This window comes from Pipistrellus hanaki (genome assembly GCF_964339955.1).
Source record: "Pipistrellus hanaki genome assembly, chromosome: 17".
NCBI lineage: Eukaryota > Metazoa > Chordata > Mammalia > Chiroptera > Vespertilionidae > Pipistrellus > Pipistrellus hanaki.
Window position 1 is genome coordinate 19,035,028 of NC_140519.1, and position 13,998 is coordinate 19,049,025.

Sequence of the window (13,998 nt, forward strand, 5' to 3'; positions counted from 1 at the left end):
GCAAAGACATCATAACTAGCTATTCCTTTGGTTTATTTTTTTTTTCAAGTCATCTCTTTAATTATAAATCTAATGACATTGTAATCTGTACCTAAGTGAAATATGATAGCTGATTTTTCTCTGTGATGTGGGTTGAATAATATTCAGAATGGGTTGTTATAGGGAGTTTGGGAATTTTTTATTCTATGGATCACCTTCTTTACCTTATTCCCCGAAGATTTCCTTTCAGGCAGATAAATGTCTTTAATTAAAATTGGTCAGTGTGGTTAGTGGTTGGCTAACTACAAACTGAAACATAAAGCAACCAAAAAGACTGCAAGGTTGCTCTCTGCACATCCAACAGCAACAACCTCTTTTTCTGTTTTCTTGCTGAGCTAGAAACCAGACTCTTCATATATTATTGATATAGACAACATTTAGTTTCAAATTCAATAGAGTAATGCATTGAAAACCTTAGTTGTTTTAATGTGTAAAAATATATTATGCTCTGAGAACATACAAACTACAGAGTAATAGTGAAAACATTCCCTAAAAGCTCTCCTTAAATAACCTTAAATCATGGAATCATACCCTTATTTAACTCCTTATATAAAATATAATTTTATGAATTCTTTTTCTGTAGCCTTTGAATCCTAATATTCCTATGCAAAATTCAAGTCATTATTATTTATTCATAGTCTCTCATCTATAAGCTATCCAATGAAGTAAAAAATGTTGTCATGCAGTTATTAATTTAATCTTGACCATCCAGTGCTTGATATTTAATCTTCTGGACTTAAATAAGTTATAGCTGCATTACAATTCATTAATATCATAATTTCTTAAAGCATTGATTACTATATCGTCACTACCAAACCATATATGGCTACCTTGTCCCTTATAGGTATAATTGAAAGAAGATTTAGCACACTGATGATGATAGGTATCTGATTCAAAACAAGCGCATATTTTAAAGGCTCTACAAATGCTGTTCTAAATTCTTTATGTTCACTTGAAATGTTCCTTTCAAAGTAAAAGAAGTTTCATCTATATCTATTATGTGAATTCTGAAAAGTGGAAAAAAACTCAAACAATGCTTTTCTTGGCAGGGTCCCTTCATAATTGAGAAAAGGAAAATGGTCAGGGGAGATAATCATTAAACACAGCAAAAACACTTTTGATGGCTTGGATTGGGGAAAACAACATGCTCTACTATTCTGTTATTAATTCCTTAATTCCTCCATAGGACTCTATTTATTGGAGCAAAATCTCCTTATTCAAATTGTGTATCTTAAAGCTAACCACACATTCAAACTGCTAATTCTATTTTAAAATAATAATTATTCCTAGCATGATTACTTATTTACTATTGAAAAATAATTCTCTCTTAATTGCACTAGTACTTATATAAACAGCAACCTCAAGACACACAACTCAGAAATGTTACAATACGCACAGTACCTGTTCCTATAACTCCGATTCTGTGTTCTCAATCAGGAACAACGTGACGTTTTTAACTGGTCTGAAAATAGCTGTGCAAAGAAATAAAGGAAGGCAGAACCGAAAGGAGCTGTTCCATACCTATTCCACTGTTTCAAAGCAAGCAGTTGCTCCTTTCCATCGTTCCCATACGGAGTTAAGCAGGTCAATGGAGTCAAGTTACTTTTCATTTGTTACTCTATCAGCCAATTGGTTATCCCTCTGGAAAACATAACAAAGAGAGAATAAAACATGCATGACCATAAAGGTTGCCATTACAAGGCATCTAGTGATACCAAAATAATGCTACCTCTATTTTGTTCATTAGTCAGCTGGTACTTGGTTTAACCAAATGCTGCAATGGACCTGCCACCAGATTTTCACCAGAACTTTAAGAAAATATGCTAATCTCCTGACATGCAAAGTGAATTCTTATAATTTTTATTGAGATATAATTAACAAAATATTATATTAGCTTCATATGTACAACATAATGATTGATTTTTTTATATATTGCTAAATGATCACCACAATAAGTGTAATTATCATCCATCACCTTACATTAGTTACCAAAATTTTTTCTTGTGATGAGAACTTTTAAGATTTTTTCTCTTAGCAACTTTCAAATGTGCAATATAGTATTAACTATAGGCACCATGCTGTATATTACATCCCCATGACATATTTTACAACTGGAAGTGTGTACCTTTTGATCCCTTTGATCCATTTTGCCCAACCCCCAACCCTCATCTCTGCCAATCTGTTCTCTATGAGTTCTGTTTTGGTTAGTTTTCTTCTTATCTATGTATATAAAAGGCTAATATGCAAGGTGTCCCCATGGGAGTTCAACCAGGAGACCTGGAGTTCTATTGTTTACTATGACGTGTGTTGACCATCAGGGGGTCCTGGCCAGCAGCAAGAAGGCCGTGAACAGCCCTGATCACCAGCCAGGCCTAGGGATCCTACCCATGCATGAATTTCATGCCCTGGGCCTCTAGTTCAACATATAAAAGCGATTGTATGTTATTTGTTTTTCTCTGTCTGATGTCACTTAGCATAATGCAATCAAGGTCCATCCATGCTGTCATAAATGTCAAGATTTCCATTTTTTTTTTTTTAAATAGCCAAATGAGACCCCAGTGTGAGTGTGTGTGAGTGTGTGTACCAGTATATGTGTGCGTGTGTCTCACGTTCTCTTTATCCGTTCATCCATTGATGGACACAGGTTGTTTTCATTTCTTGACTATTGTAAATAATGCTGCAGTGAACATAGGGGTGCATATATCTTGGAGAATTCGTGTTTTCTTTTCGTCTGTTTGTTGTGGTTGTTTCAGATAAATACCAAGAAGTGGAATTGTTGGATCATATGATAGTTCTATTCTTAATATTTTGAGGAACCTTCATACTTTTTTTCAGAACGGCTAGGCCCATTTGCAGTCCCACCAACAGTGCACAGATGGTTGTGTTTTCTCTACATCCTTACCAGCCTCTGTTATTTTTTACCTTTTTTATAATAGACATTTTAACAGGTGTGAGGTAATATCTCATTATGGATTTGATTTGCATTTACCTGATAATTAGTAATGTTGAGCACCTTTTAATGTACCTGTTAGACATTTGTATGTCTTCTTTGAAGAAATATCTATTCAGATTGTCTGCCCATTTTTAAATCTGATTGTTTGGGGGTTTTTTGTTGTTGAGTTGTATGAGGTCTTTGTATTTTGGGGATATTAATCCTTTATCAGATATATGATTTACAAATATTTTCTTCTATTTGGTATGTTGCCTTTTCATTTTGTTGATGGTTTTATTTTAGTCCTACATGATAATTTTTTATTTACTTGCCTTTGTTTTTAGTGTCAAATCCAAAATATCATTGCCAAGATTAATGTCAAGGAGCTTATTGCCTGTCTTTTCTTCTAAGTGTTTTATGGTTTCAGGTTTTACATTTAAGTTTTTTAATCCATTTTGAGTTGATTATTGTGTCTGGTGTCAGACAAGAATCCAGTTCCATTCTTTCATATGTGGCTGTCAGTTTTCCTAACATTATTTATTGAAGAGACCATTCTTTCTCCACTGTATATTTCTGGTTCCCTTGTCATAAAGTAATAGGCCACACAAGTGTAGCTTTATGTCTGGGCTCTCTATTCTCTTTCATCTTTGTGTCTGTTTTTAATGCCAATAATATATGTTATGATTATTATACCTTTGCAATATAGTTTGAAACCAGAGAGCATGATGCTTCCAGCTTTGTTTCTCTTCCTCAAGATTGCTTTTGCTATTCAAAGTCAAAGTAGGCTCTTCTAGATTTTATTTTCTTTAGGTCTAAGGCTAGAAATAATCATTTGCTTTAAAGTTACTGGAAAGACAATGTAACACTAATAAGGAGGAAACTGTAATTGCTCAGTATTTAATTCAACTATTTTTATATCTGAACATTTTATCCTAATCTTAGTCAATAAGAACTAAGTCACAGTTACCCACATCTTAGTCAAGGTGACTGAGGGTGTTTTAAAGAATTAAGGGACTTCTTGTTAAAACAATACTCAACTCTCATACGCAAAAATGAGAGAATAGGTTCTGTGATTTCAGGTAAGATCCTACGGACAGAACAAGTCTTAAATCAGCTGAGACAGGTGTTACTCCTAAATTTGACACAATAGGTCTGTCTGTCTCCTGAAGCTCAGCAGAGTTGAAAGGTGCTGCTTAGCTTGACACCTAGCCTGGGGCTATTTGTGTGAACATTTTAGCTTTCTGATCTCTAGATGGCACTGTTTTGTTTTGTTTTTAGATACAGTATAAAGCAGTGTTTCCCAAACTTCTCTCATGATGAGAATCACCTGGTGGAGTTGTTAAAACACAGATTCCTGAATCCCAACTAAGAAGTGCTAAACTAGAATTTTTGGGAACATATAGGTAAAATTGCATACCTAACTTAGTGCTCTGTATATAAAATCTGTCTTAGAGCACTAGTTAAGTATACAATTTTACCTATATGTTCCCAAAAATTCTAGTTTAGCACTTCTTAGTTGGGATTCAGGAATCTGTGTTTTAACAACTCCACCAGGTGATTCTCATCATGAGAGAAGTTTGGGAAACACTGGTATAAAGGAACAAAAGGCTATTTCTCATAGATCCCAATTTCCAGCCAGAGTTTAGGAAGCAGCCCTTTGTCATGCAGAGAATTAGGGGGAGGGGAGGAAACTAAAGACATTTAAATCTAAATTCCATAATCTCTGCAGATTTAGGACAATATCCTTTGATGAAATAAAACTTGATGGGTTAATATGATGAGATTAAGGGTGACTTTTTTTTTAATTACAGCTTTTCAAATTCAGTGTAATAAATTATTTAGTAAAATTAATTATTTTGCAAAATTAACTTTCTTCTTATATCATTTTAATTTTTAAAATATTGGAAAAAATGAGTTTTGAAATTTCTTTAAGTATTGCAAAACTCATAGGTGAAGTAGAACTGTAGCTATGTTTCAAAGAGCAAACACAGTTTCTTATTTATCTGGTCATTCAACAATTAGTCACCTACTAAAATCCAGGGGCTAAATGCTAGAAATATATACTAGTAAACAAGCCCAACCAGAGATTCTGGGTTTGTGGGTTACAGAGTTACAGCCTACTAAGAGAGACAGATATTAATGAAATGATTAGTCAAATAAATATAAAAGTGAAACAAGGCCATGCAAATCAGTGGAACATGCAAGATCAAAGAAAGCCTCCCAGAACAAAAATAACCAAGCAGGGATATGAAAAGAATTAGATGTTGAGGTTGCTGGTAGAATCAAATATATTCTAGGCAGGTGAAAGAGCATGTTCAATGGCCCTCCTGCTAAAATTAAAGAAATAAAAGAGATGTGCTGACATGCTTTCATACACAGTGCATAGGATGGCAGCATATGCCTATACAAATATGACTTCTGATATATCCTCTGAAGATACAGCCAGAGGTTAATGGGATCATATTCCACTTAAACAGGTGAGGCTTTCCAGAAGTAATGAGCTTCAATGATGTTTGTAAAAGGAAATAACTGATGGTAAGCCCATAAATAATTTCCTGAAGCAAAATGCACTAAATATATTGTAAAAGCATTGCCAATTAAGTCATTCGTGTTTGAAGAGGCTGATTTAGAAGATATTGCAAGATTGAAACAAAGTGGTCTTTCTGTGAGATAGAAAATTGGAGAGAGAATGGTGTGTGTGGGTGGGGAGGTGGGGGGATGGAGTAGTGGGAAGGTGTTACATGCCAATTTCCCTGGTATGTTCTATTTATGGAATCTGCACTATTCTTTTATTCAATATTCCTCTAGGGTACTTTTAGAGACACTGTATATACCTGTCTCAATTATCGTACAGGTTTAGGGTTATTATAAGTAATGGTAAGTGCATCAGTACAGAATTTGCAGCAGGTGCTAGACAAGTTTGAATATTCAGCCAAAATAATCTGTCATAAACATTAGGCTACATACTATTTAATTTAAACTTCCTATATTATCAGGTACAAACACTACTCATTATGAACATGTGATGTGCAAGTGCACATAACCCCAACAAGTAAATCCTAATCTAAACAGCCCAATACAATGAATAAAGACATTATTATTGCTCTCGTTATTATTATTAACCCTCCACATTGTTTATCTATAATAATAAAAGTGTAATATGCTAATTAGACTGGACGACCTTCCAGACAAAGCTGGGGCTGCGAGGGAAGCCTGGGTCCAGGGTACCAGAGGGTTCAGGGGGAAGGAAGGCCTACTCTTGCACGAAGTTCGTGCATCGAGCCTCTAGCATTATTATAATAATTATACATGGAATTCAGGCCATCGCTGTAAATTTCAGAGGAAAGAATCATCTGCGAAAGCTTTATTCTGTTAAATTAATTTAGAAAGAAGAAAGATAGGTGATAGCTTTGATTTTGTACAATTAAGAGGCTTTTGGTTACCACTCTGATGGTATCTCAGACGTAACTACAGAACAATCCTGGCAATTCTTCTATAAAATCAAGTGTTTGTATTTCAGAAGAGCAAATTTGTTAATTCCTATTAGGTTTCATAATTTTCTGGAGTTAAAAAAAAAAAAAAAGTTCCTATTGAGGAAGGTTACAAAGAGGATGGGATTTTAATGTGCCTGAATCTATAAATACGGAGAAAGCATGAATCACAGAAGGCTGAGGGGGAAGAACTAGATCGAAACTCTTCTTAGGGTTACTTAAAAGAGATTTTAGGAATTTTGATGTCTGGCCAGATTGTCCCAAAGCAAAATCTTGCAGAGTGGGGCCAGGTTCAGACACTTTTAGGCTCAGAGCAGTGCTAAAGAGCTGCAGGGTTGAGAGCCACTGATAACCACTTCCCTTATTCACTCCATCTGACGAGCAGGGAGCTCTTCAGTTAAGTAACATGGAAAACACCTGCCGACTAAGCAGCCCTCTGGAGGAATTTTCCATTGCCTGGATATCCTAAGAAAACATTTACTGAAGGTAATGGCTCCCATGTGATGAAACACAAAATAAAATTTGGCTTCACATAGTTTAACTCAGGAAGGAATATCCAAAAACAACATGCCTGTTTCTTAGACTCTAGGCAAGTCACTGTAAGCCTGTGTCTTTTGTGCAAAACAATAAAATAGGAACTCTTTTATCACTCAGACCTTTTGTCAAATGTCTAATACAGTGTACCAAGAATGATACTTGGAACTTTTGTAAGCACAGATCTAACGATAGTTCTCTAGGGTTGGGGTTTGAACAATTGTTAAGTAGTTACGTACTCTCTCTATACCTCTTCCCCACAACACACTCCACCTCCCCCCCCCCCCCCCCCCCCCCCCGGCACCTCCCTGCCTCACACACACACCAACTCAGAACAAGGTATGCTAAAAGTGCTTTAAGAAATTACACTTTTAGCATAAGTGGTTGATCCTCAACCTATGAGTCAGGAGGTCACGGTTTGATTCCCAGTCAGGGCACATTCCCGGGGTGTGGGCTCACTCCCCTGTGTGTGTGTGTGGTTGTGTGTGGGTGTTGCGGGGAGAGGTGAGGGAGTGCAGAAGGCAGAGGATTAATGATTCTCTCTCATCATTGATGTTTCTATAGCTCCCTCTCTCTTTCTCTCTGAAATCAATGGAAGATATATTTTTTTTAAAAAAGAGAAATTAAAAGTGCAATCTGATCAATTTCATTCCAAATCTATAATTCATCACTGAATGGGATCCAGTGAATGGCAATTACTCCCTTATTATCATAGTGCAGGACACTGCTGGGGGTTGTGAGGGATTCAGAGATGGTGATGATAGTGAAAATAGTAACTAACATGTAACTAGATCATTTCATCGAAAACCTACAAAAGTATAAGGTTGGTACTTCCACATCCTGATTTTACAGAGGAGGAATCTACACCTTCTGATAGTAAGGATAGTCTGGCAGAATGTTCATGGTTTCTGGAGCAATCAGGAAGCTGTGTCCAGCTCACCGAAGGGCCTGGAAGGAGCAGGAGCAGGAGCAGAGCAGCTGGGAATGAATCTTGACAGTGGCAGTGAGTTTAGACTGCATCAGAGAGCTTTGCTTTAGGAGTTGACAGTCTCATTCCAGGGAACTGCTGCCTGCTGTACTCCCTTGCTTATCAATCTGCACCAGATGGTGTGTGTGTATTAAAGCTCAAGAAAGAAAAAAAAAATGGAGTGATGGCTTTAAACAAGGAACTACCAATAGGCACGTTCATTAATGAGGCCCCAGCGTGTAGTTCAGTGTCAAGGACAATATCTATTTGATTAAACAGAACTCTGAATGAGACCTGTGCTACTGAAAAAATATTGACTGAGTCTTCTCTCCTGCTAGGAAACGTAATGTGTATTTCACAGATGTGAAATTCAAGCACCTCGTTGCTTACTCACAGTAAGCAATTTCTGTAACAAACCAAGGAGGCTTCAGGTCCAACAGATGTGTTTATTTGACAAAATGTCTATAAACAAAACCTTGATCCTTGACTTTGCCAATAGTTGTTCTCTTTCCACATTAGCCCAAGATGTCTCTATGTTAAGTAGCTAAAAAAGATAGAAGAGAAAAACTTTTGCTCAAGATTAGTTCTTTCAATAGTGTTTCCAGTATAAACAGTGATTGTTCTGCACTCGGATGTGGCTAACTGGCCTACAAATTGTAGAGTGCACAGAAACCAAACTAGTTCTCATTCCTTTTTATTTGGCTTTTTAGTAGTAGTTAAGACTGGATTAAAAATATATCTTTATCTTAATTCTAATTAAGCCCCCTTTCAAATGAAGCTTCACCCAGCCCAAGTAACAGACAAATATTTGAGAGAAGGAAATGCTAAGGATGCCCTCTAGAAATTAATAAATGTCCTTATATCACACTTGGTAATTTCCCAAGTATTTTTCACATGTACACATTGTTTGGTACTCAATGCCCATTTTAAGAAAGAGATAACTGACTAAATGTTGTCACGTGACTTCCCTAAGCGTGAACATGGATAATGAGAAGTAAAAGCTGGAACGGGAGACCAATCTAAGTGTTCTGCCTGCAAATCCTGTTCTTTTATATCCTTGTTAAATAAAAAGGCTGAATTGAGCAATAGAATTGTATATGACAAAGAGGATCTATCTTATTCATGTATATGGCCAAACAACCCCAACAATGGTCACAGACCTAGGAAGCAGGGAAGCCCTGTCTGCCTTCTGGATCCACCGCACCATGCAGACCATGTCCTGCACCAATTTCTAGTGTCCACAGTAGATCTTCTTAGTGGTACATTTCAACCTAGTTGTCAGAGGACAATGACCTTGTGCCTTTACTATAGATATACATTCTCCCTCATTTTATCAGTTTTCATGTTCAGATGAACCATTGAGGCCACTAAATAGTAGTCAGTTCTTTAGCAGTGCTTTTGTTCTTCAAGGCCTTTTTCTATCTTGTGTAGTAAGTGGATGCTTTGTTGCTGTCAACACGCTATTGGAAAGAACAGTCTTGCTCTCTGCTGATTGCCCCTGGCTGGTCCCCAGAGTCGAATGGCTAACACTGAGCTGCCTCTCCCAGGGGAAGAAGGTGGACAGGCCCTTTTCCAAATGAGTCGCATAGTTGGTGCATATTCTTCTACAACTGCACACACACGTCCAAGAGTTCTGGACATGCAGAATTAGATGAGCTCTGATACTAGTGGTGTCTCGCCCTGCTGCCCAGGGGGGCACTGGTCCACAGGCCTCAGAGCTCCAAAGCCAAGCCCAGTCTCCCCTTCCTAGGGCCTTCACCACTGCTGAGGTTCCCATAGATATCCCCAACTGCTCTACTTCTGCTCCTTCCAGGTTCTTTGACGAATGTACAGTTTTCCTCAATTCTTCAGAAACCATGAACGTTCTGCGGAACTCTCCTCACTGTCAGAGGGTGTTGGGATGAGCTGGTCCATGACTACATACACACAGCCTGGTCAGCTGGCCACTATCATCACCAGAGCCTCTGCATTGCCCATAATAACCATTAGGACCTCTGCAATCTCTTAACCTTTGTTCGCTGAGGGCCAGGCCTCACTTCCAGACACTAAGTAGAACAATCTCGTGGAACCAGTTTACTAGTAAAATGGCCCTGGAAGTAACAAGCTGGTCCTAACACAAGGTAGCTCTTACCGTGGACACAGTCCAAACCTTCCCACAGGGCTGACCAGAACTAGACAGTCTCAGGATGGAGTGAGAGGATGATTGACAAGTGCTTCCCCACAGAGGAAGCTGCAACCTTGCCCAGCACCTTTCGGTGTGTCTCCTAGCTCCAGGCCCCAGAGATTGGATATCCAAGTGGTCTCAATAGCCTTCTCTGTAACTTTCTTGGATGCCTGAGCAAAATACATAGTCCAACGAACAAATATTCAGTTCAGCATTAGTTCTCACATTAAAAAAAAGAAAAAGAAGACTGGTTTCCAGGATCTCAAATTTAGAGCAAGGTAGTCAGCTATTCAGTAGGTCTGCATCGCCCTCTGGCGTTCAAAAAGAAATGAACTGTAAACATGAGTTTCAACTTGGAAATACTCCTCACCCCAAATCACCCTCCAATGTGTCCCTGGCACCTCCCTCTCTCAGCCACCTGAGATTCCAAGAACTGCCAAGAAAAACACTCACAGAAACATTAGGGTAGGGCAAGCTTTGCCTAGAAGGGGCTCCACCCTCTTGTTGCATTCTTCTGAAGCTGAAGTTTTGCAATAGTGTCAAGTCATTGGGGGATATAAAATATTAACTTACCAAAAAAATCTCATTTGAAGCTTTTATCTGAAAAGAAACTTTGGGCAATTGTTGAGCTTCTAAGGTCTCAGACCCAATCACTCATTGGCTGGACAGGACAAAACCTGAGAGATCTAAGCAGCAAATCCACAAATGGTAATGGATGTTCGTTAGCTGCTGTTGGAGGGGGGCAAAGGCCAAAAGATGTCCCCTCTCTCTGGGTACATGCAGAGGTCCCAAAACAACAGGTCTTAGTCGGGTTTTCCTTGGCCAGCAGGGTAGAGAAAGTATTTTATTTAAAGGCAGACACACATTCCAGTCTGAAATGGCTCCCCTGGAATCCCACTCAGCAACCATGACCCATGAGGCAGCTGAGTTTATAACCTTTGGTCACCACCTAGAAGAGGCAGCAACATGTCTACACTTAAAAGCATAAACCACACTACAAGACAGCCTACAGTAAGGGCCAGACGATGGTATAGAACAGGCGTCTTCAAACTACGGCCCGCGGGCCACATGCAGCCCCCAGGGGAGTCTGATCCTGCCCGCCAGGTTTTTTGGGCAGTGAGCGCAGCCAAGGTGTTACAGTAGGAATTAGTAGTTCATATAGTCCGGCCCTCCAGCTCTCTGAGGGACCGTGATCTGGCCCCCACTTTAAAAAGTTTGAGGACCCCTGGATAGAACATCCGAGATGGAGGAGATAGGAGGGAAGGTTTCTGGAGCCAGGGCACAGGGAACAGGGAGCTCCCCCTTGCAGTTCACATTGGGGAACTTCCACTTGCCTCATGCCCAAACTTGACGGTGGCATGACAGGGCATCGGTTTCCTAGCACTGCTGTAACAAGGTCACACAGAATGGGTGACGTAAAACAGCTGAAGAGGATTCTCTCTTAGTTCTGGGGGTTGAAGTCTGAAATCAAGGTGTCAGCAGTGTTGGTTCCTCTGGCAGCTCAGAGTGAGACTCTGATTCATGACTTCCTCTTAGCTTCTGGGGTTGCTGCAATCCTTGGTGTATGTACCTCAGTCTCTGCCTCCATCACCATGGCATTCCCCCTGCGTCTGTGACTTCACATGGTGTACTTCCTCTGTCTCCTCTTCTTACAAAGACACCAGTCACATTGGCTTAAGGGACCACCCTACTCCAGTGCAACCTCATCTAAATTTACACCTGAGTAACATCTGCAAAAGTCTTTTTCCAAATAAGGTCACATTCACAGGTACCAAGGGTTAGGACTACCACTGTTTGTGACACAATTAAACTAACAACAACAGGACTGCAAAGTCAGGCAGAGGTTATATTTAGGCCTCTTCAGTGGCATGCTGGGAAATGTTTAACCACCAGATTTCCAGGGGAGAAAAGGCCCTAGTTTGAAGATTTTCATGCTGTAACTATTTCTTCCCAGGCTTATTTAAAGCTACTAACATGACACCTAGCTTGCAAAATTCCAGAAAATTTAACAATGTGTGGCCCTCATCCACTAATGCTAACTGGCATGCCATTGGGCCTGTTCTATTAAAAACATCCATGACTAAAAGAAGTTACCTATTAAAAATTTTATATATTTGCATATTGAGGCCAAAATGCTCCTACAACTTTTGATCATCTATATGTAAAGTTACTTATTTTTATGTGATTCTTATCAAATTTTCAATCTGAGCATGCCTCTGGGCCATTCTGTTTTCTGGGTCACCCTTCCCCTGAAGCAGCATCAGCATTATGCTCCTCTCAACCTTTACAAACAACTCAGCTAAACCCCCACCTTCAATGTCCCTCCATCAACCTCCATCCACAGGTTCCTTGTCCTCCCTGTAGCTATCCCCAAGTCTGATAACTCACCCATATTCTCTCAGGACCCTAGCCCTCAGCTCTCATTCTCTTAACCCCAACTCCTGTCAGCAACCTGGGGCCCTTCAACTCCAGAGTGCTCCTCCTATGTCCCACTCAGATATCTAGATGTCCTCCAGCTCTCAAACCTTCAACCCCAGCCTTATACTTTCTTCCCACCATTGCCTACTTCGTCAGCTAACTCCATTGCACACGTGGCACTTACATCTCACTTATACTTGCCAGCTCCCCAAATCTATCAGCTGTGTCCCTTTCTTCAACCCTTTCTCTGTTGACCCCAGGGACACCATTGTAACCATTCCCTTGTCAATATCCCTAATTCCTTTCACCACCCCAGCCAACATTCATTTGTACATCCACTGGTGTGAATGTTGTCACCATAGACACATGGTCTCCAATCCCAGCTGCAACTCAGCCTTATCTTTCTGTGTGTCTCAGGAGGGCCTGGGTTCTTTTACCATTCTCCACCAATCTTGTGCCTCACTTTCAGCAAAAGACATTACTAGTATGTTCTACATCACAGGAAAAAATACAGAGCACTCTAATGTTAACAATGTGTTTTCACATAGGTTTGTTTGGCCTATACAACAACTGGGACAGGTAGACAAAGTGTTGTTATTCCCATTTTACAAACCAAGAAACTGAGGCTCAGAGGAGTTTCATGTCAACATCAGACAGTTACTAACAGAGCCTGGGTAGGCACATACATCTCCCAATTCCAGGAATCTCAGGTCAAACAATAAAGTGGATGCTTTGTCCAAAGGCACAAGCAAGTCCTTGGCAGCCAGAACTAATGCCTGTATCTCTGGGTATCTTCCAAATTCTTTATCCACCTCTAGAGTGTGCTGCCTTCTCAACAATGGTCTTATTGCTCTCAAAGTATCTGAAAGTCACTTACTCTTTATGTTTAAAAAATTAAGGAGTGATCTTGAAAGCAGTAGGAAGTTTTACCTTCCTTTCTTTTGAAAGTTGCCACCAGTGATTGTTTCCCTGTGTAAATGTTTATCTGATAGAGTGTTCTCAAAGCCTTGGCTGAAATAAGGCCCATTTACCCTTAGCTCCTGTCACCTGGTTCACAGGCTCAGGAAACAACACCAGAGAGAGGAGATAGAGGGAGCCAAACTAGGTCTGACCTGGAAACATCATCCCACAGAGCCTAAATGCGCTCCCGTTTGCTTACAAAAGTGCCGTGGAGAATCCACTGGGTGGTGGAGCCTGGCTAGAAACATAGATCTCACAATTCCAGGAATCTCAGGTCAAGCAATAAAGTGGGTGCTTTGTCCAAAGGAACTTAAAGATGAGCTGATTTTCTAGAAATACATGATACATGCCAAAGCCACTTCCATTGGGAATGGGGACCATAGAGAGTCACTCGCTATATTCCAGACAAATAGGAATCTCAGCTCTTTCCCTGGCCTTCTGGTGAAGCATGCAGACCAAAGGGAATCTGCTTCTGTTCATAGAAAATGACTTC